The sequence below is a fragment of the Geotrypetes seraphini genome, chromosome 18 (assembly GCF_902459505.1).
Source record: "Geotrypetes seraphini chromosome 18, aGeoSer1.1, whole genome shotgun sequence".
NCBI classification, from domain to species: Eukaryota; Metazoa; Chordata; class Amphibia; order Gymnophiona; family Dermophiidae; genus Geotrypetes; species Geotrypetes seraphini.
In genome coordinates, this window is record NC_047101.1 from 22774281 (window position 1) to 22796805 (window position 22525).

Consider the following 22525-nt stretch of genomic DNA (forward strand, 5'->3'; position numbering starts at 1 on the left):
GCATGAGATCTATGTGCATGCACTGCTTTCAATGCATATTCATTGGGGAAATCCTGAAAACCCGACTGGATTGCGGCCCTCGAGGACCGACATTGGACACCCCTGTTCTAAGGTCTAAGGCCCAGAAATAACAAAGAAAAAAAAAGACATTTTAATTTAATCATGACATTTTAATGTGTGTAATTATAGGGCAGACTGGATGGACCGTTCAGGTTTTTCTCCATAACTTCATGGAATGTCCCCTCGTCTTTGTAACATAGTAAAAGACAGCAGATAAACACATTTAAGTCTTCAGATTACTGTGAGTGCAACAGTTAAATCTACAGAAGAAAATTAAACAACACAGCTTTGGATAGTCAAAAGCATATCTAAATTGTGTTCTTAAGACTTCGGGCCAGCCTCGTGGTTTGTGGCTCTGACACCTGGGTTAAGATTCTGGTAGCCAAGCTGGGCAGGGAATGCTGCAGAGGTCATATCTAGAGACTCAGGGTGGGGATGGGGGAAGGGCAGTGAAAATGTTGGATTATTTCCACCTCACTATTCCTTGTTATTACGCAGCATGGAACACTTTGAGGGCAGACTAAGGACCTGAAAGAGGACTTGCCTGACAGAGGCTGGGCTACGTGACTGGGGAAGGCAAGGGGATATTAAAATTGGGGATAAGTTAGGGTTACTAGATGTCCGGATTCACCCGGACAAGTCCTCTGTTTAGAGGATTGTCCGGGTTTTGAAAACCTGGTCTCTTCAGGGCCATGTCTGGAGGACCTCTGCGCATGTGTGGATTGCAACATGACGATGTTGCGTGCACATGCATGTAAAGTCATTGCGTCTACATCTGCGCACGCTCAGAGACCCTACAGATGCAGTCCCGAACGGACGAGGTTTGTGTGGGGCCAGGGGGCGGAGGGTGTAATAGGGGCGGGGCCAGGCTCAGAACAGGGCAGGGCCACACGTCCTCTTTTTTTTAACTAAAAATCTGGTAACCCTAGTAAAAGTTGCTCGTGACTTGTGAGGACAGATTTCAGCTTTGGTTCTGAACCAGTAAGAACTCTAAAGAAGCCATGGAGGAAGCCACCGAGTCAAAAATAGAGGTCTGCACGGGAACGGGGATCCCGGGAATCCCGCGGATCCCACGGGGGTCCCGTGGGAATCCCCCCTAACCCACGGGAATCCCACAGGGACCCTCCTCTGGCCCACGGGACTCCCACGGGGATGGAAGGCTTTGGAAGCAGGGTTCGTCCATATAATATAATGGACATGTCAGCCTTAGTAAAAGAGGGGGGTTTATAAGTGAATTACCTGAACAGAAAACAAAAAAGGGGTTCCACCAAAGAGATTCCACAAGGAAAACAGCAACGCAAACACAAAAGAAACTGTGGAATTGATGATCCTGTCAGAAGAAATTGCTGCTTTTTATGGGGACGGGCAGGGATGGAGGTATTTCCTTGCGGAGATGAGTGGGGACGGAGAGGATCCTGGCGGGGATGGGTGGGGACGGAGAGGATCCTGGCGGGATCGGGTGGGGACGGAGAGGATCCTGGCGGGATCGGGTGGGGACGGAGAGATCCTGGCGGGGACGGGTGGGGACGGAGAGGATCCTGGCGTGGACGGTGGGGATGGAGAGGATCCTGGCGGGATCGGGTGGGGACGGAGAGGATCCTGGCGGGATCAGGTGGGGATGGAGAGGATCCTGGCGGGATCAGGTGGGGACGGAGAGGATCCTGGCGGGATCAGGTGGGGACGGAGAGGATCCTGGCGGGATCGGGTGGGGACGGAGAGGATCCTGGCGGGATCGGGTGGGGACGGAGAGGATCCTGGCGGGGACGGGTGGGGATGGAGAGGATCCAGGCGGGGATGGGTGGGGCAGAGAGGATCCTGGCGGGATCGGGTGGGGACAGAGAGGATCCTGGCGGGGACGGGTGGGGACGGAGAGGATCCTGGTGGGGACGGGTGGGGCGGAGAGGATCCTGGCGGGATCGGGTGGGGACGGAGAGGATCCTGGCGGGATCGGGTGGGGACGGAGAGGATCCTGGCGGGGACGGGCGGGGATGGGCCGTGGACATTTTTGGTGAGGGTTGTGAATGTTTCTGCACAGATTTTAATTTTGTGGGGAATGCAGCCGGAACTACAAACTTTTTGGCCTTGGTGTCGCTCTTCTTTTCTTGAATCACCGTGGAAACCAGTTTCTGGAGTGGGAGGATGCTCTCTCTTTCTCACACCTGGGCTGATGCAGATTGGAGAAGGGATCCCTGGGGACATGTCAGCGATCCCACCGCACTGATGTTTGTTATGCCAAGCTCAATCACACATACCTGAGGTTTTCTGTTACCTGTAGAGTTAAAATTTAGAGGTTTTTTTTAGCTGCTCACATATGATTAATTAATCTCACAATGAAAGCTGGAATGACTCCAAATGTTCCCAGCCCATTTCTATGACTCACCATATTTATTTATTTATAACAAGCTCTTGATATACCAGAGAAGATGCAAACCATATTTCAGCTAGGGTTTACAACTGGATCTGGATTTGCCTAATAGGGTTGATTCAGTCCTGGGTTTAACCCATCTAGTTTAAGCAAACTTTGTATGGATCAAGACTTGGGATGTTTTCCTCGAGTCTTTAAGGATGTTGCTTAGCTTTTCTTCAAATTCTGACCTTTTAAAGCAGGGATCTCAAAGTCCCTCCTTGAGGGCCACAATCCAGTCGGGTTTTCAGGATTTCCCCAATGAATATGCATTGAAAGCAGTGCATGCATATAGAGCTCATGCATATTCATTGGGGAAATCCTGAAAACCCGACTGGATTGCGGCCCTCAAAGAGGGGCTTTGAGACCCCTGTTTTAAAGGCTTTGTAATCCTGTTGCCTCAGTAGTAAAATAGGAACACAAATGGTGCCACACTTTTAGACTGGCATTGACGGTAGTCTCAAAAGGCCCAAAGTGCTTTAATTTAATTTGACTTTGCTAATTTTAATCTGCTTCACCATCAAGTTCTAGGCGGAGAACAATTCAGACTAAGAAAATAATACAATCAGATAAACAATTTAAAATCTCTACAGAATCCAAAGAAAACAATCAGTCACTCAGCAGATATCAATCTAGGGCTCAGGCAAAAACAGAGATTGCCATTCAAAATACTTTTTTAAAAAGCCAGATTGACCCTAAGGCAGGGGTGTCAAAGTCCCCCCTCAAGGGCCGCAATCCAGTTGGGTTTTCAGGATTTCCACAATGAATATGCATGAGATCTATTAGCATACAATGAAAACCTGATTGGATTGTGGCCCTCGAGGAGGAACTTTGACACCCCTGCCCTAAAAGCTCCTTTTACTAAACTGCGGAAGAGTTTCTTACTACAGGCCAGTGAGGTAAATGCTCTGATGCTCATTCACCTCCTATGAGCGTCAAAGCATTCACCTCGCCGGCCCGCAGTATGAAGCTCCTCCGCAGTTTAGTAAAACCCAGCATAAATGTCGAAAAGTCAGATATCTACAAATAATAACAAATTATTACTTATAATGACTGGGGTTGCCATTCAACAAATTACATATAACTGGAAAAATTGGAAAAGATTAAATTATAATTTTTGGTGGAACTCCTTATGTCATATTTATAAAATGGAGAGACTTATTGCAATACAACAGGGTTGTTTCAGGAAATTTCAAGATATTTGGGAGCCATTAACAAAGTATTGTAATGATTAGAAAAATCTTGTTTCCCTTAAATTTACAAGTTCAATTATGGGGTGGGAGGGAGGGCATTTTTATTGTTACATGTTGTATAAGTATTGATTATATGATAGATAAGGGTGGGGAGGGGGGAAGATAAGAGAATGTTATATGTATCATTGTTGATTATTAAGTGATATATTTATGGTTATTTGTATGGATATGTTATCACACTTATTATAAGTTTAAAAATGAATAAAGATTTTTTTTAAAAACCAAAAAAACCTTTATTGCCAGTCTAATTCCCAAAAGTGGAGAGCGCCAAACTTCCCCTCCTCTACCAAGTACAGTCGTTTTAAATGTCTTTTTCACCAGCATGCTGAGTGAACAGAAATTGCCATTCTAATGTTATTCAGTGATGTAAGAATCCTCTTTGGCTGACATAATTGGACGTAATTTTGTAGATAAGCAGGGGCCAAGCCATAAAGGATTTTATAAATCAAGGTCAGAAATTTACATTTGACTCTGGCTTTGCAGGGGAACCAAGATGAATTTTTCAAACATGGCATGGCCTCCCCTATTAATTTAGCCACTGCATTTCCCACAATTTGTAATCTCCTTAATTGTTTCTCTGGGAGACACAGCCCCAACGACAAAATAACGAAAACGTCATTAAAAATAAACAACCCCGAATATCCAATCTCCAAAACCATAAAAATACTGGGCATCACACTAGATACACACTTAGCCATGGCTGACCACACAAAAATGCTTTTACACGCTGTGGAAGCTAAGGACTATTAAAACATACTTTGACACAACATCCTTCAGATTACTGGTGCAGTTGCTGATCCTATCTTAGATCCTAGATTACTGCAACATTGCCTACCTGGGTATCCCCCCCAAAAAGTACAAAAATGAAGATTAGTGCAAAACACTGCAGTTCGCTTGATCTTCGGACTGAGAAAAACAGACCACATTAGCCCCTGCTACAAAAAATTGCACTGGCTACCAGTGGAAGCGCGAATACTGTTCAAATTTGCATGTATCTGTTTCAAAGAAGTCTGGGGCCTAGCACCTTCCTACCTGCAAACACACTTCACTCTACACCAGTGGTTCCCAACCCTGTCCTGGAGGACCACCAGGCCAATCGGGTTTTCAGGCTAGCCCTAATGAATATGCATGAGAGAGATTTGCATATAATGGAAGTGACAGGCATGCAAATCTGCTCCATGCATATTCATTAGGGTGATCCTGAAAACCCGATTGGCCTGGTGGTCCTCCAGGACAGGGTTGGGAACCACTGCTCTACACAACCCCACACGTACCACCAGAAACAAAAACATCTTTGCCTACCCAAAGATCACAGGCTGCAAATACAAATCCTTCCTAGACAGGACCTTCGTGTTCCAAGCAAACAGACAGCAATCCTGGCTGGGAAACCACATAATAAAGCCGGACAGACCTACAACGCATTCCGAAAATCAATTAAAACCGCTCTATTTGATCAATTCCTTGCCTAACTAGAAGACCTGTCTCATGTATTCTTTCCCTATGTAACTCCAATTTATTATGTAACATCTTTTCTTCATGCATTCTATAATTCGCTGATTGTCCAGCCTTCTTTCAATATGAACCACCTAGAAGTCATTTGACTATGGCAGTATAGAAAAATAAAGTTATTATTATTATTATAAATAATATTACAATAGTCTAAGCCAGGCTTTTATAAATCGGCATTGCTGAGCAATGCCCACTAGATGCCAAGCCACCCATAGGAATAGAACGGGCGGCTTGGTAGCGCAGCTTTTTTAAAAGGACCCCATTGCTTGAACCATTGCTTGAACAACAGTAATTAAGTTCTAACAAATATTTAACATGACAAAGCATCTTTAATTTTTTTTAAAAAACCCATTTATGAACTACATTGGTGCTCAAGGCGATGTCTGGGTGGAAATCCATACAAAATCTGACGCAGCTCTTAAACTCTCTACAGAAGAGGCCTGAGGCAGAATTCCATTCAGGTCCTATTTCAGGTCATAGGTTAGAGAGCAACTTGTGGTAACTTTGAGAAATGTTAAAAAAAAAAAAAGAGGGAAAACGGAAATAGGAAAAAATAGAATATATTACCAATTAACACAACCAACTAAACTAAAACTTAGTTTTATAGACTGAGTCATCAACCAAGAGGAGCTCGACTCGGTTTACAATAATGTAGAAACATAATACATAAATTTGACAAGAAAAAGTAGACTGAAATAGTTAATTTCCAAAATGTTTAGCAAACAACAATGTTTTCAGAACTTTCCGGAATAAAGCAAAAGATATTATTCCAGAAGCTTTTTGCATCGGTTATTGTTATATGTATGCTTAAATGTGATTAATGTCTTTATGGTAATGTGTTATTCGATCTGTTTTGTTTGAATCGTATTTGTGGTGTTTTAATGTTTTTTTCAATATGATGTAGTTCTGTAATCCACCAACTACACAGACGATTGGTGAAACAGAAATAGTTTTAAATAAGTAATGATTCCTGTTATCTGAACTTGCTTTAAAGCAAAACACTGGAGCAGCTGCTTCCCAGATAAGCCTGCACTTCTGATGGTATTAGAACCCTATAAGTCTTCGATTACTGGGCCATTTAAGGACCATAAATTCCGGTTTATCTGATGCTTCATTCTGCTAACTGATGCTATGGATTTTTTTTTTCTTGTTGCCTTGCTGTTTGAAGATATGCACATTCTTGGCTACAAGATGGGGCTCATTTTCAAAGCACTTAAGACCTACAAAGTCCCATAGGTTACTATGGAGCTTTGTATTAAGTCTAAGTGCTTTGAAAATATACCTCTCTGTCGGTATGCACTTATGTACTTATTCAAAGTTTATATCTCACCCATCCAACTATTGTAGGTGGGTTACGGGTGAACATTAAAATTCAATCATAAAACAAAGACAAATCAAACAGGCTACAGAGCAGGAAAATTGTACAATATCTCAGCGACTATGGGCTCCTTTTACAAAGGTGCGCTAGCGTTTTTAACGCACGCACCGGATTAGCATGCGCCAGCCGAAAATCTACCGCCTGCTCAAAAGGAGGCGGTAGCGGCTAGCGTGCGCTATTCCGCGCGTTAAGGCCCTGATACGGCTTTGTAAAAGGAGCCCTATAACATGCTCAATCAAATGCTTCAGAGAACAAGATAAGTTTTAAAAATTTTTCCAGAGCTTAATAAACAATGAACAAGTTAAGGCATTCCATTGTTGAATACCCACCACCAAAAACACCTGAAAATTTGAAGAGATGACAGCACCAAATCCAAAGACCGCCCAAGTACATCCATCCCAACCCTGTCCTTGAGGACTACCAGGCCAGTCCGGGTTTCAGGATAGCCCTAATGAATATGCATGGAGCAGATTTGCATGCCTGGCACCTCCGTGATATGCTGATCTCTCTCATGCATATTCATTAGGGCTATCCTGATAACCCGACTGGCCTGGTCCTCCAGTATCCTTGGAACGAGCTCCCAGTGCAGGTGATCGAAGCAAACAGCGTGCAAGAATTTAAGAGCAAATGAGATGCCCATGTGGGATCCCTTAGAGGGTTAAGCCAAGGGAACCTGTCACCAGGAGTGGGATCCCTATGATAGTAGACTTGGGGGTGGGTCAGTAGAGTGGGCAGACCTGATGGGCTATGGCCCTTATCTGCCGTCATCTTCTATGTTTCTAGGGTTGGGAACCACTGACCTAGAGCATTGATTCTCCAACCTGTCCTGGGGGACCACCAGCCATTCAGGTTTTCAGGATATCACTAAAGAATAGATTTGCATGCTTGTTACCTCCATTATATGCAAATCTGTCTCATGCATATTCATTATCCCCCTCCTTTACTAACGCGTAGTGCGGGTTTTAGCAAAGGCAGCGGTGGTAACTGCTCCGATGCTCATAGAATTCTGATGAGCGTCGGCGCAGTTACTGCTGCTGCCGGTGCTATAACCCGCGCTACGCGTTGGTAAAGAAAGGGGTACCGTAAACCCCCCCCCCAAATTCTCAGTTCGCAAATCATGATCTCAGTAATTCGCGGTATTTTCCGACCGCCTCTTCCTGGAACTAAAGTCATGGTTACACCAATCAGGAGCTGCTTTGACACGCTATCTGGCGTATCAAAGCAGCTCCTGATTGGTGTAACCATGACTTTAGTACCAGGAAGAGGCGGTCGGAAAATGTGCCCGGTTTCGTAAGTACAATTTAAGTACATGCCGGCGACCCAGCTGCCCTCTCCTGCCATCGATCAGCTGAAAAACCGTATTCGCGGTTCTTCAAAATTCGTGGATGTTCCTGGAACGAAACCCCCGTGAATTTGGGGAGAGTACTGTATATCACATACAAAGAAGCCAGTAAAATTCTAATACAAACTTATTTTTTCTAATATTGCACGCCAAACTTCATTAAATATTCTGGAAGACTTCAAACCTCATATATAATCACATATTTTCTGTGACAGGTCCCCTATGGTGGAATGCCCTTCCTCAATATATTCGCAAAGAAAAAGATATTTTAGTATTTAAAAAATCTTTAAAATCATATTTATTTAGAGATGCCTTTAACTTTTAAAGCATTGCATGTTTATAATTGCTGAGTTTTTACGTCCCTTTACCTATTGTTATTTCCACTATTCTACCCCAAATGATAATTGTAACTTTTATCCTTTCCTTCCCAGCTATATGTTTGTTTAAGTTAATTGTTTGTTATTAAATTGTGAACCTCTTTTTAATTTATTATATTTTTGTTATGTACATCGCTTAGTGATTATAATAGGCGATTAATCAAATTTTGTTAATAAACTTGATAAACTTGATATAATCCCTTCCCTTCCCCCCTAACAATAAAAAAAACATTTTCAAAGTTCACTGTCCATAATATCACCAATTGCCGATAAAAACGCCAGCATTAGCCAAAGGCATTTGCCGTAGTTCATCCGATGTTCATGCAAAATTTCCTTGTAGCTATATTGCTTTCATAGAAGTTCATGATAGTCAAGGGCTGAAAAGAGTGTTCTCTTATTTCCTTAAGTGCCAATTTGCAGAAACAAAATTCTATGTTTTTTACATTGTTTCAGATCATTGATTGAATCATATCCATGTCATTCTCTTCTTGGTAGGGCTGAGAACTATCCAGCACCCCCTCGTACTAGCCCAGTGGTCTCAAACTCAAACCCTTTGCAGGTCCACATTTTGGATTTGTAGGTACTTGGAGGGCCGCAGAAAAAATAATTAATGTCTTATTAAAGAAATGACAATTTTGCATGAGGTAAAACTCTTCATAGTTTATAAATCTTTCCTTTTGGCCAAGTCTTAATAATAATATTGTCATTTATAGCTAAAGAGAGATATGATCAAGAAACTGTTTTATTTTACTTTTGTGATTATGATAAACATACAGAGGGCCTCAAAATAGTACCTGGTGGGCCGCATGTGGCCCCCGGGCCGCGAGTTTGAGACCACTGTACTAGCCTGTTATAATTTCAGCTGAAGGCCCAAAAACAATAGAAAGACAGCACCAAAGTGAGAAAGAACATGAGAGATGATGTACCTACTTGGCTGTATGGCTCTCCTAGGACAAGCAGGATGGGTGATGACCCCGGCAGCTCCAATTGGCCAGCTGACTTATCCTGCTGTCCACGGAGAACCTATGCTACAGGTAAGTAACTACATTTTCTATACAGCACATCTCTCATTGTCCTGAGCGTGGTCTTTCCCCCAAGTAGAACCTCCTAACTCTTCTCACCTTGGGTTCTGCATCCCCATCCCTCTGTAAGCTCTTCTGAGCAGAGACTATTTAATGTCAAAATGTACAGCGCTGTGGAAGTGTCAAATCGTAATAGTAGTAATTTGCACTCAGGCAGAGCAATCCAGATCATAACTTTAATTATCCTTAGCTTCCTGAGTATGCCTTTTAAGCTGCAAGACAAGAAATGTAACTAAGGTATAATTAATGACTTGTTCTAATTTATAAATAAAAAAGGAAGACAGTCGACCGGATGCCTCCATTAAATTATGCCTCATCTGCTCTTATACTCAGGATCTCATGATGTCACCAATCTAGAAAAACACTGAGGCATGCTTCATTTTTGGGACATTTTAAAGTGCAAGTTTTTGCTTTCCCCAAAAGTGGTTAGTACCATTGTATTTTCCCTGCCATCAGTGCTGGATTTCTGTTCACAAAAGGGAAGGCCATGTCCTCGGGGTATCAGAGCACTCTTTGTCCTAAAATGCTCTGAAAGTGACATTTCTGAGAAGGGATGGAGGCTTCCTCAGCAGAGCGCCAAACGTGAAAGCTGCAGAACCGTACAGGAACATAAGACAGGTTCATGTGGGGAAGGAGGGGATGAACATACATCAAAACCCCTCCCCCCATATGTTTAGAAACATAGAAGATGACGGCAGAAAAGGGCTACAGCCCATCAAGTCTGCCCACTCTGCTTACCCACCCCCTGTCTATGCCCTAATGACCCAATTTCCTTATCTTGACCCTCGTAGGGATCCCACATGGGTATCCCATTTATTCTTAAAGTCTGGCAAGCTGTCTGCCTCGATCACCTGCACTGGAAGCTTGTTCCAATGATCAACCACTCTCTCTGTGAAGAAATACTTTCTGGTGTCGCCATGAAATTTTCCGCCCCTGAGTTTGAGTGGGTGCCCTCTTGTGGCCGAGGGTCCCTTGAGAAAGAAAATATCATCTTCCACTTCGACACGTCCCGTGAGGTACTTAAATGTTTTGATCATGTCTCCCCTCTCCCTACGTTCCTCGAGAGTGTAGAGCTGCAATTTGTTCAGTCTCTCTTCGTACGAGAGACCCTTGAGCCCCGAGATCATCCTGGTGGCCGTCCGCTGAACCGATTCAATTCTGCGCACATCTTTACTGTAATGTGGCTTCCAGAATTGCACACAGTACTCCAGATGAGGTCTCACCATGGCCCTGTACAACGGCATTATTTAATTAGTCATTTATTTGGCCTGTCCTCCCAAAGGAGCCCAGAACGGGTTACAGGAGTACATTCATAGGGCTAGATTCACTAAGCAAACCGATCGTGTACCGATCGGTTTGCGCTCACTTTCCGGCTCCGGCTCGCTTCACTAGCCTTCCTCCAGACCCCCATCCGCACTCGATCCGATCTGCGCATGCAAATGAGTAAAAAGGCATGTAAATTTCTTAATGCGTCGATTCATGGAACCATTTCGTCCAAACCGACTGGCCTTTCCGATCCAAAACATTTCGACCGCTGAGGACCAGTCGCTTTACATCCTCGCCGACTATTCCTGCCTAGCAACTGCCGTGTGCATGTTAAGAACCCCATTAAAAATATATATCTACCCCGCAAAAAATCCCAAATATATCTAAACTTTAAATATATGTAAACTTTCATGTACATAAGCGTTAGAAATCTTTTTTTTGGAATGCGTATCGCGAGCACGGGAGTGAATCTCGGATTTGGAATGCGCATGGCGAGAAAATCGCGGATTAACCCCGTGCTCTCCTTGCGCATTGTACATTTCAAATATCAATGCCAAATAACAAAAAAAAATCCAAAATCAAATAAAACTTTTATGGGCCAGCTATCCCTCCCCCCTTCCTTCCATCTGGATTGTCGCGTGCATGTGACACCAGGGTGTTGCTAGTGGTTGCTACATGCTTCACGGCAGATAGAGACCCACAGCCTCCTGGAATTTGTAGGCGTTATATAACAGCTTGCAACAGTACTTCAGAAAAATAACAGTTGGCAAAGAAGACTTCCTTATATTTCCTTTTTTACGACAACAATGCTTTGCGGTAGGCGCATTCGGAGCCTGCTAATTAGGTCCACGATTAAACCACGCACCATTTCTACGCAGTGAAGTCCTAAAGAGCTAGCACATGCTTCAAAGAAGTCCTAAAGAGCTTCAAAACCAACAGGATACAGTGCGCACGCGCGTCGATCGATGTTTCAGCGCTAATAGCGGCGTGTTTACGATTGGATCATTTGCATGGACAAGCTTTACTGAATCGATTGGCTACAATGACTCGGAAACGGATAGGACATGAATCGGATAGATTTCGGGACTTTAGTGAATCCTGCCCATAGTATGAGTAGGACAAATTTTCGTTAGACATACAGACTTTACAGCATGGACAAAGGGGTTTAGATTACAGCAATTACAACATAGACATAACATGCAGACTTACAAATACAGACTTAGCGGACATGGGGTGGTTTCAATTGCAGCATTTCCAGTGTAGATATACTTGAAAGTGAAATAGCTTTTCTTTGCAGGTGGGTGCATCTTTGTTGTCAGAGACTGTGGTAGTAATTCAGGTTATATTTGCGGTGGCATGCGAGTTATAGCGAGATTCCATTTGCTATATTAGGTGGTGTCTTTGGGATAACCAAAAAAAACTCTGTGGAGTGACGATGTTCCCAAATGGACTTTATTTGAAAGTATCAAAGTTCCAAAGGTCCACTGAAATCATCCACATAAAATAATTCCATCCACATAAAAGTAAATCATCCACATCAGAGCCTTAAAGGACCTAGTCCGCTAGGGATACAGGACCCAACACGGTCCGCGTTTCGACAAAAAGTCTTCTTCAGGGGTCCCTGGGGGTCCTATAAAGGTGAGTACGTGGGAAACAATTGTGTGGTGAACCGGAAGTGAGACACTGCTTGCATTTGCAATAGAAAGGGCTTTTAATAAAAAGCAACAAGCAAAAAACAAAAGGAATTGACCCCAAAATATCCACAAAGAAGAAAATCCAAAGAAAACCAAAAAATCTCTGTGGAGTGACGATGTTCCTAAATGGACTTTATTTGAAAGTATCAAAGTTCCAAAGGTACACTGAAATCATCCACATAAAATAATTCCATCCACATAAAAGTAAATCATCCACATCAGAGCCTTAAAGGACCTAGTCCGCTAGGGATACAGGACCCAACACGGTCCGCGTTTTGACAAAAAGTCTTCTTCAGGGGTCCCTGGGGGTCCTATAAAGGGACCCCTGAAGAAGACTTTTTGTCAAAACGCGGACCGTGTTGGGTCCTGTATCCCTAGCGGACTAGGTCCTTTAAGGCTCTGATGTGGATGATTTACTTTTATGTGGATGGAATTATTTTATGTGGATGATTTCAGTGTACCTTTGGAACTTTGATACTTTCAAATAAAGTCCATTTGGGAACATCGTCACTCCACAGAGTTGTTGTTTTTTTTGTTTTCTCTGGATTTTCTTCTTTGTGGATATTTTGGGGTCAATTCCTTTTGTTTTTTGCTTGGTGTCTTTGGGATTCCATCCGTCCGGGGTGTAGACGTGGGTCTTCAAGGAGCTGGGTTTATAAAGAGGAAGGTTTTCACAGCTTTTCTGAAGTTCCAAAGATTGTCTAGTGATCTAATGGATGGGGGGGGTGGGGGGGGGATGATGTACCACATTCTGGGTATGTATCGGGCTGTCTCAGACATGAGCAAGCGGCCTGGTGGCAGGACCAGCCGTTTTTCTGTTTGGGATCTCCGTGATCGGTTGGGGACTATACCTTGCCTAGTGCGAAAGTCTTTGAGGGAGGAAAGGAACCAGTTTGTCTTCCAGAAACATTTCTACCAGTCTTGACATCACATCTCACTTAGGAGAGAGAGTGTAGTTACTTACCTGTAACGTAGGTTCTCCGTGGACAGCAGGATAGTCAGGATATTCATTAGGGCTCTCCTAAAAACCCGACTGGCTGGTGGTCCTCCAGGACAGGGTTGGGAACCACTGGCCTAGCGCACGCTAAGCGCGCGCTAAACCCGCTAACGCAGCTTAGTAAAAGGAGCCCAAGGCGTCGTCTCCACGGTTGGGAGCCGGGTGAGCGTTATTTCGCTCCCCTTCTGGAGATGCTCTTGGGCAGGGGTATCAAAGTCCCTCCTCGAGGGCCGCAATCCAGTCGGGTTTTCAGGATTTCCCCCCAATGAATATGCATGAGATCTATTTGCATGCACTGCTTTCATTGTATGCTAATAGATCTCATGCATATTCATGGGGGGGGGGGAGAGATCCTGAAACCCCGACTGGATTGCGGCCCTGGAGGAGGGTCTTTGACACCCCGGCTCTTGGGGCTGGATCACACTGCTCCCATCTGACAGATTCCGGAGCTTCTCACTATCAGAATAACTTGCACCCCCAAAGCCCCACCTTCTCTTTTGCACACCGCGCCTAGCGCTACACGGGCTCCCTTGGTCCAGGTGAGGACTCGGGCAAACGGAGCTAAGCCAGCGATTTCCGTTCGGGCTGCAAGGGGTTAACGGGGAGCTGCCTCGTGCCGGCCTTTCGGCAGGGCTCGGTGTAATGCATTCAGCCCCCTCCCCCCCGGCTCTCTCGCTCCCCCCCCCCCCTCGCAGGACTCGAACAGCCTCCGCGAGCCTTCGCCGCACTTCCCCGGCTCGGGCGGCCAGCGGAGCCTTGCGATCGGCGTGCCGGAGGACGCGCGGCACGGAGACCGGGAAGCGGCGGGGCTCGGCCCACCCGATCGCCCCCGACCATGAACACAACAGGTAAGGAGGAGCGAGGGCTCTCTCTCTCTTCTCTCCACTAATGAATGGGGCTGGGGAGGAGAAGTCGGGGGGGGGGGGGGAAGAGGAGCCTTCAGGCCTGCTGCTAAGGGAAGCATGGGGCTAAAGTGAAATCTCGGTCCTGGAGTGTGCGGGGCATGCAGCAGCTCGAGGATCAACAAAAGAGGGGGCAGGGAGGGAGAGGCTGGGGGCTGGGTCCCGGAGATCGGAGTGCAGATCCGGACTCCCTTTCCTCCTGGATCTCTAGGGGAGGGGGGGATCTCCAGAATCTGAAACTAACTTACAAAAAAAAAAAGCCCACCCCCAAAACAAGGGATCCCCAGGCTCGGTTTATTTGCAAGGGAGATTCCGGTGCACGGTCCGATCTGGCTGATTTCGGTTCAAATCCGTGCCCGCCCTTCATTGTTAGGGTGCATGGAAGTGGGAGCACAGTTCTCACGCTGCTCTACAGGAGATTGGGTGGGGGGGGGGGAGTGTTGCAAAGACCTTGAGACTTTTGGCTTTGAGAAGTTTGTAAGGGAATCTTCTGTAACAAAGAAAAGGCTACAGGAGGTTTTAGAATAATAATGAGGCCAGCTATTACTAGAAAGAGCATTTGGACCTCATCTGTCATTGTCTGGTTCCCTTCTGGAAGTTGAGCAGAGAGGGAGGTTAAGTGACTTCAGTGAGGGCTGGAGAAAGGGGGTCACCCCTGACAGCTCTGCCTCTAGTCTTAAAGTCTGCATTGAACCTGAGCTTTTGCAGCCCCCTAGACTCGAGTCTAGGACCAAGCCAGCTGGTGAATTTTGGTTTTTAAACTCTTTACTGATTTTGTGAACGTGCAACCAAATAGACATCAACGTTTCTTAAAAGCACTTTTGTACTATACACGAAACACAAAATAAACAACCTCCCTCCCTCTCTGGAATGAAGTTTGGAGAATTGTGTTGCAGTGTCAAGTGCCCTTCTGCACAGGGGTTGTTTAAACTGCCTGTCTAAAGCTGGGGGAGGGAAAGGGGCTGACACAACAGGCTAAGGTTGTGTGTGTGTGACTGAACAGCTAACAGGTGGACCAGAGCAGGCTTTCCCCAGTGGGGGACAGCTGAAATGCTTTCTCAGGTCTCAGGAGGTAGTTTAAGAGCATTGGATGCAGATGGGATCTTCCAAGAGCTGTCTATGGGGTACTGCAGAATCAATTAAATAAGCAAACTGTTTGGGAGAATCGGATTCATACAAAAAATAATAATAATAATAAACACCCCCCCTCAATGCATCATTCTCTCACCATCATTTAAGCCAAGGGAAGAGATTTATAAGGGGCTAATTTCTTTTCAGACTCGCCATGATTTAAGGGGAAGCGACGTATCAGTCTTTCTGTGACTGCAGCCATAAAAACCCTTGTACACTTCTCCCTCGGTATTCGCGGGGGATAAGGGCAGAGCCGGACCGTGAATGGAGAAAAACCGCAAATAACTTCTTGTCTGGCTCTGACCCACTCTCGCGTCCTCCCCCCCCCCCCGGCATCCCGGCCTTACCTGGTGGTCTAGCGGGCTTTCGGGGCAGGAGTGAGCTTCTTACGCTCCTGCCCCGTGTAGATCGCCAATAGGAAATGACTGCCGTGAGTTCCCGTAGTCTCTCGAGACTACGACGGGGAGCTCACGGCAGCCATTTCCTATTGGTGATCTACACGGGGCAGGAGCGTAGGAAGATCGCTCCTGCCCCGAAAGCCCGCTAGACCACCAGGTAAGGCCGGGAGGGAGGCTGGAGGGAGGCGGGAATGTCCTAAAAAAATCACCAATATATGAAACCGCGAGTGTCGAAACCGCGAATAGGGAGGGGGAAGTGTAATCTATCTTGAATGACCACTCTACACACAAACCTTCCAGCTAAAACAAAACTAGGCTTTGCTGCCTAAAGCCAGACCTAATTTGGGGATCCTTTTACGAAGGCGCGCTAGCCGTTTTAGCACGCGCTAAACACTAATCCGTCCAGAGGAAATAATGGACGGATTAGCGTTTAGCGTGCCTTCGTAAAAGGACCCCTTGATTTTGATTGGCAGGTTTGTGTGTGGAGAGCTAATCCAGAATGGAAAGTACCATGTTTCCCCGAAAATAAGCCCTACCCTCCAAATAATCCCTAGTTAAGATCCCACCGGACCACCATCTTACAAACCTCCGAAGCCTCAAAACTGGTGGCAGCACTCTGAAAGGGCTGCTTCGCGACCTTCCCAGCCGGGGCCTTCCCTCTGCCGCGTCACTGATGAGGGATAGGTATAACACGGTGGTTGGGTCGGTGGGGTTCCGGTGCACAAAGAGATGGGAGGGAGGGATAGGCATAACATGGCAAATGTCAAGGGTAGATACCGCGTTTCCCCGAAAATAAGCCCTAGTGCGTTTTGGGGAGCACAAATTAATATAAGACCCTGTCTTATTTTGGGGGAAACACGGTATATTCCGTCTAAAATATCCAAGTGACAACAGTGGAAGCTCCAGTGTTGGGACTCTAAAGACCTTCTGTGGGGAGACCACCAGTGGCTCAGCAATAGGTAAAGAGCCGCTTGTGGCTCTTGTGGATAACTGTCATCTGTACCAGAGCATCCCATGAGGTCACAAAATGCGCATTTAGGGTCGTGTTCTTGGTGGGCCCTCCATAAGACGTCATTGGCCCTCTCCAAGGGAGCTTGTATGGTTTTTGTGGCCACCCGAATGGGGTTGCAGCCTCAGAAAGATTGATAAGCACCGCCCCATCCGATCTTATTGTGCAGTGTGAAAGAGAAGCAACCTTGGTATTCCTTATGAATTCCTTAAAACCTCGTTGAGTCCGCTGCTGGTTTACTTTGTGTACTTGGAAATTCTGTATCTGGGTGCAGCTTTTGGTCCCAGACCTAATGTGGAGAAAAGTGCGTGTGTTTATAAAACGGGTGTGGGCTTAAGTTCAAAACTGCTAAGCAGAGCTAAGTTTTGAGGTAGTGGGACGCGGCGTAGCTTTCAAAATTATCCAGGTAAAGGTCGATTTTTAGTTTTTGAAAATTTCAGTCTCGCATCTGATACTGAGCCAGTGGCGGTCGGTGGTTTTAAAGTTACCTTCTGAGTTTTTTCATTCCACATCCAGGGCGGGAGAGGGGTAAGGGAGAGAAAGATACTGGAAAAATGGATATTAAATCTTTTTATTAAAGTAATAAAGCTGTTTAGTATTATCGATAATTGATGGAAGGGGGGATATAGTTATGCTTCTATATACTAATTATATGAAATGATGTGTTCTCTGTAATAATTTGCTATTTTTAATCAAATGTATTAAACTGTTGTAATTTAATAAATTTAAAATAAATAAATAAAGTTTATGTAAGCTGGATGGTCAATGCTGGGCTAGGTCTGGACGCTTCCATTGAATTTTTGGGTCAGCTGCGGACCTGGAAGTCGTGCGCGTGCTGGCCCTCGCATAGCTAAGCGGGCAAAGATAGGAGTACTTTTTCAGTTCCTCTCTGTTTACTTGGCTATATGGGCACTAGCATTGAATTTAGTGGATTGCTCGCATTACTGCCAGCTTCTTTGCGACTCTGCATACGGACTGCCTTGGCGCTCACCACGCAGTGTTGTGGCAGTCAGAGAGGGTATTCAGCGGCATTGTGTTTCAGTGCCGCTGAATATGCAAGGATAGGGTTTAAGTTGGCTTAAACCTCTCCTATCCACTTAAACCCCATTAAATATCGCCCCCTCTCACCCAGGGCTGAGGAGTCGGAGGAAATTTCGGGTACCTGGAGTCGGAGTCAGAAGTACAAAAAACGGAGGAGTCGGAGTCGTAACATTTATCTACCGACTCCATTTTTGAACTTGGCATACCAATCACGAGCGATTCTTTCAGCTATAGCACCCACTATATACACAGCACAAATGTTGCGAGCAGCTTCTGCGGCCTTAGAACCTTGATTAAAAGCAAAAAGAAGGTGGTGTCGGAAATGCTCGTTTCTCTCAACTTGACATTCCATTTTAACGATCTGAAAATTAACCAGTGCTGTGGAGTCAGAGTCGAGGAGTCGGAGTCGGACGAAATTTCGGGTACCTGGTATCGGAGTCGGAGTCTGAAGTACAAAAAACTGAGGAGTCGGAGTCGGAACATTTATCTACCGACTCCATTTTTGAACTTGGCATACCAATCACGAGCGATTCTTTCAGCTATAGCACCCACTATATATACAGCACAAATGTTGCGAGCAGCTTCTGCGGCCTTAGAACCTTGATTAAAAGCAAAAAGAAGGTGGTGTCGAAAATGCTCATTTCTCTCAACTTGACATTCCATTTTAACGATCTGAAAATTAACCAGTGCTGTGGAGTCGGAGTCTCGTAGTCGGAGGAAATTTCGGGTACCTGGAGTCGGAGTCTGAAGTACAAAAAACTGAGGAGTCGGAGTCGGAACATTTATCGAGCAACTCCACAGCCCTGCTCTCACCCCAATTACACCAAGATTGCAAGCCAATGTGGGCAGGAAAATAACTCCTCTGCCTGCAGATGTAACTCGCCTTGAGCTCAGATTTTGAAAATCTGAATAATGAATTTAAATAGGTTTGCATGCTGCTTAAGACCACAGCAGAGCTTGTTGAAAGCGGTCTACATTCCCTGTGCGGGAAAAGCTGCTAGGGGTGTAAATTTGTTAGTTCACATTCAGTTCGCAACTCCCCCTCACCCCTACAACAGTGCGGTTTCTAGAATTCCTATCAGTTTCAAGTTTATTTAAAATTTCTTATACCACCTAATCAAACCTTCTAGGCTGTTACCACCGTGGCCGGCGCTTAAAACCGTGCTATTGTTTTGTAAAAGGAGCAGGGGGGGGGGGGGAATGCAGCATGCACCAAATAAATTAAAAGCGCCCTAACCCTCCCTTTTATAAGGGATTTTTAGACCACGCTAAATTAATTTCCGATGCTCTAAGAATTAGGGCCCCTTTAACATAGCCGCGGTCGCAAATCCCGTGTGCGGCAAATAAGATGCAGCGCGTGGGAACTGAATGGACTGCGTCGCAGCTGCCTCACGGGACTCGCTACCCCGGTTTTGCAACAGGGGCCCTTAATGCGTGCTAAGTGAATGACCCTCCCCTTTACAAAACCGTGCAAAAGGTTTTTTTTAGCGCTAGCCAGAGCACTGAATGCTCTGCGCTGCTCCGATGCTCATAGGAACTCTCTGACCACTGGAGCAGCGCTGGCTGGCACTAAAAAAAAACCCTCTTACACGGTTTTGTAAAGGGGGGGGGGGTCATTCACTTAGCACGCATTAAGGGCCCCTGTTGCAAAATCGGGGTAGCGAGTCCCGTGAGGCAGCTGCGACGCGGCCCATTCAGTTCCCACGCGCTGCATCTTATTTGCCGCGCCGAGATTTTGCGACGGCGGCTATGTAAAAGGGGCCCTAATTCTTAGAGCATCGGAAATTAATTTAGCGTGGTCTAAAAATCCCTTATTTCAACTAATGTGGGGAAACTAACTGCAAAAGCATAAAAGATAATCGGGAAATATTTGGGGGAAAAAAACGAAATTACCAAAATTTTCTTGTGTATGCAAATCCCTACAGGGGAGGTGCATTTTAAGTATATAGTTGTGAGTCAGACATGAAATAATCCATTCTATGGTGGGTACCAGAAGATTTGCTTGTCTCTCTCTTCCCCCCTCCCCCCCACCCCTCTTGAAAGCCATGACCCTTATACATCCCTAAGGTTAAATAGATGCCTAGAGGTAGAAAATCCCATGAGATTATCTACATTCCTTTTTGTGTAGGTCACTGATCTCCCTGAGGTTATAAGCATTTCTAATGCAGACCCTAAGGTTACATATATTCTTGTCTGTTTTGGGCCAATTAGTTTAATTTTAAACATATGGCCCGATATTCAGCCCGGCATTGTGCTGACGTTACTGCTGGCTTTATTTCCAAATATTTACTGCCAGGCCTTGTCCAGACACCAGCATTGAATAAATGGGTAGGGTTACCATATGGCTGCGGAAAAAGGAGGGCGGATTGAGACTTGAGACATCCGGGTTTTACTTCCACGGAAAGCAACGGAAGCGAGGAGGACAGATTGCGACATCCGGGTTTTACTTCCACGGAAAGCAACGGAAGCGAGGAGGACAGATTGCGACATCCGGGTTTTACTTCCACGGAAAGCAACGGAAGCGAGGAGGACAGATTGCGACGTCCGGGTTTTACTTCCACGGTAAGCAACGGAAGCGAGGAGGACAGATTGCGACATCCGGGTTTTACTTCCACGGAAAGCAACGGAAGCGAGGAGGACAGATTGCGACATCCGGGTTTTACTTCCACGGAAAGCAACGGAAGCGAGGAGGACAGATTGCGACATCCGGGTTTTACTTCCACGGAAAGCAACGGAAGCGAGGAGGACAGATTGCGACATCCGGGTTTTACTTCCACGGAAAGCAACGGAAGCGAGGAGGACAGATTGCGACATCCGGGTTTTACTTCCACGGAAAGCAACGGAAGCGAGGAGGACAGATTGCGACAGCCAGGTTTTACTTCCACGGAAAGCAGTGGAAGCAAGGAGGACAGATTGCGACATCCGGGTTTTACTTCCACAGAAAGCAATAGAAGCAAAACCCGGATGTCGCAATCTGTCCTTCTTTTTCTGGAGCCATACGGTAACCCTATATTTGGGCATACGTGGCCAGATAAAACCTAGCCAGTGAACTGGCTAAAGCGGACCACATAAAGATAGGACTGTGTTTTATGCAATCCTATGTAACCCTAGATTGGTTAAGTGCTGAATTTTGGCACTTAAGTAGCTAAATGCTGACTCTGCTCCCAGAATGCCCATAAAGGTTAGCCCTGGAAAAGCAATTTAGATGGCCAGGAGACATTTCTGGCCATTTAGATTGCTTTAAATATTGATCCTACGGTTGTTTTGCCTGTATAAGTCATTAAGGGTTAAAATTCATGTCTTTATAGGGGCGGGGATGTTCAGTAAAGAAATATTAGCTCCTCCTTGGATCTTCTCTTTGTCTTCACTGCTGTGGTATATGTATAAGGGAACCTGGAGGGGGATGCCTCTTTCAACAACTTGAAGTATATTTGCTGGATAATTTTGTAGCACCTTTTCATTTAAGAAAGATACAGTGCAAAGAGAAAAGAAATAATTTTATTTTTTAGCTGGTCCTGTTCTAGGCTGCAGCTAGGATCTCTGCTTTTCTGCCCAACCGATTGCAGAGATGGGGGGGTCTGAAAGTCCGATTGGGGAGGTGACGCTTGGTGCTGAGGGACAGAGCTTGGTAACTGTCAGTGTTGTCATGATTTGAGAAACCCACCTGCGTCCTGCTCGGTCTGGTGACTGGGTCAGAACCAGGGCTGTGGAGTCGGTAGATAAATGTTCCGACTCCTCAGTTTTTAGTACTTCAGACTCCGACTCCAGTACCCGAAATTTCCTCCGACTCCTCGACTCCGACTCCACAGCACTGGTTAATTTTCAGATCGTTACAATGGAATGTCAAGTTGAGAGAAATGAGCATTTTCGACACCACCTTCTTTTTGCTTTTAATCAAGGTTCTAAGGCCGCAGAAGCTGCTCGCAACATTTGTGCTGTGTATATAGTGGGTGCTATAGCTGAAAGAATCGCTCGTGATTGGTATGCCAAGTTCAAAAATGGAGTCGGTAGATAAATGTTCCGACTCCTCAGTTTTTTGTACTTCTGACTCCGATTCCAGGTACCCGAAATTTCCTCCGACTCCGACTCCACAGCACTGGTTAATTTTCAGATCGTTAAAATGGAATGTCAAGTTGAGAGAAATGAGCATTTTCGACACCACCTTCTTTTTGCTTTTAATCAAGGTTCTAAGGCCGCAGAAGCTGCTCGCAACATTTGTGCTGTGTATTTAGTGGGTGCTATAGCTGAAAGAATCGCTCGTGATTGGTATGCCAAGTTCAAAAATGGAGTCGGTAGATAAATGTCCGACTCCTCAGTTTTTTGTACTTCTGACTCCGACTCCAGGTACCCGAAATTTCCTCCGACTCTGACTCCACAGCCCTGGTCAGAACCGCCGGCTTGCGTGCTGCTTCGCTGTTCGGACGTTTTGGGGCTGGTGCCTCCGAGATCAGAACAAATTCCAAGCTGATAAATACAGCATGCCTACCCAGGACAATGTAGAGAGCTAAGATGCGTAAACGTGAAAGTCTATATAAATGGCAGATGATTCTGGAACATTAAATCTCGGTTAGACCAAAGAGTAAATCATCTTTTTTTTAAATTTTGGTTCTAAAAAAAATAAATCTTCATTCTTTGTGAGAGAGGAAGATGCTAGAAACCTGTCTGAACATTGTTCTCCCTTG

The 22525-nt window shown here is 45.4% G+C and overlaps 1 protein-coding gene across 3 annotated transcripts in view; it reads left to right on the plus strand.

The window, feature by feature from the left end:
- The window catches only part of NDST1 (N-deacetylase and N-sulfotransferase 1), a 329606-nt gene that overhangs the window by 124282 nt on the left and 182799 nt on the right, over positions 1 to 22525 (plus strand). For 2 of the 3 annotated variants that reach the window (XM_033927724.1, XM_033927727.1), the window contains exon 1: positions 13752 to 14210. The exons of the other annotated variant lie outside the window; for it this stretch is intronic. The gene's annotated coding sequence lies outside the window, so the exon portion shown is untranslated. Of the gene's footprint in view, positions 1 to 13751; positions 14211 to 22525 lie in introns of those variants that run through there. 3 annotated transcript variants of the gene reach the window in all.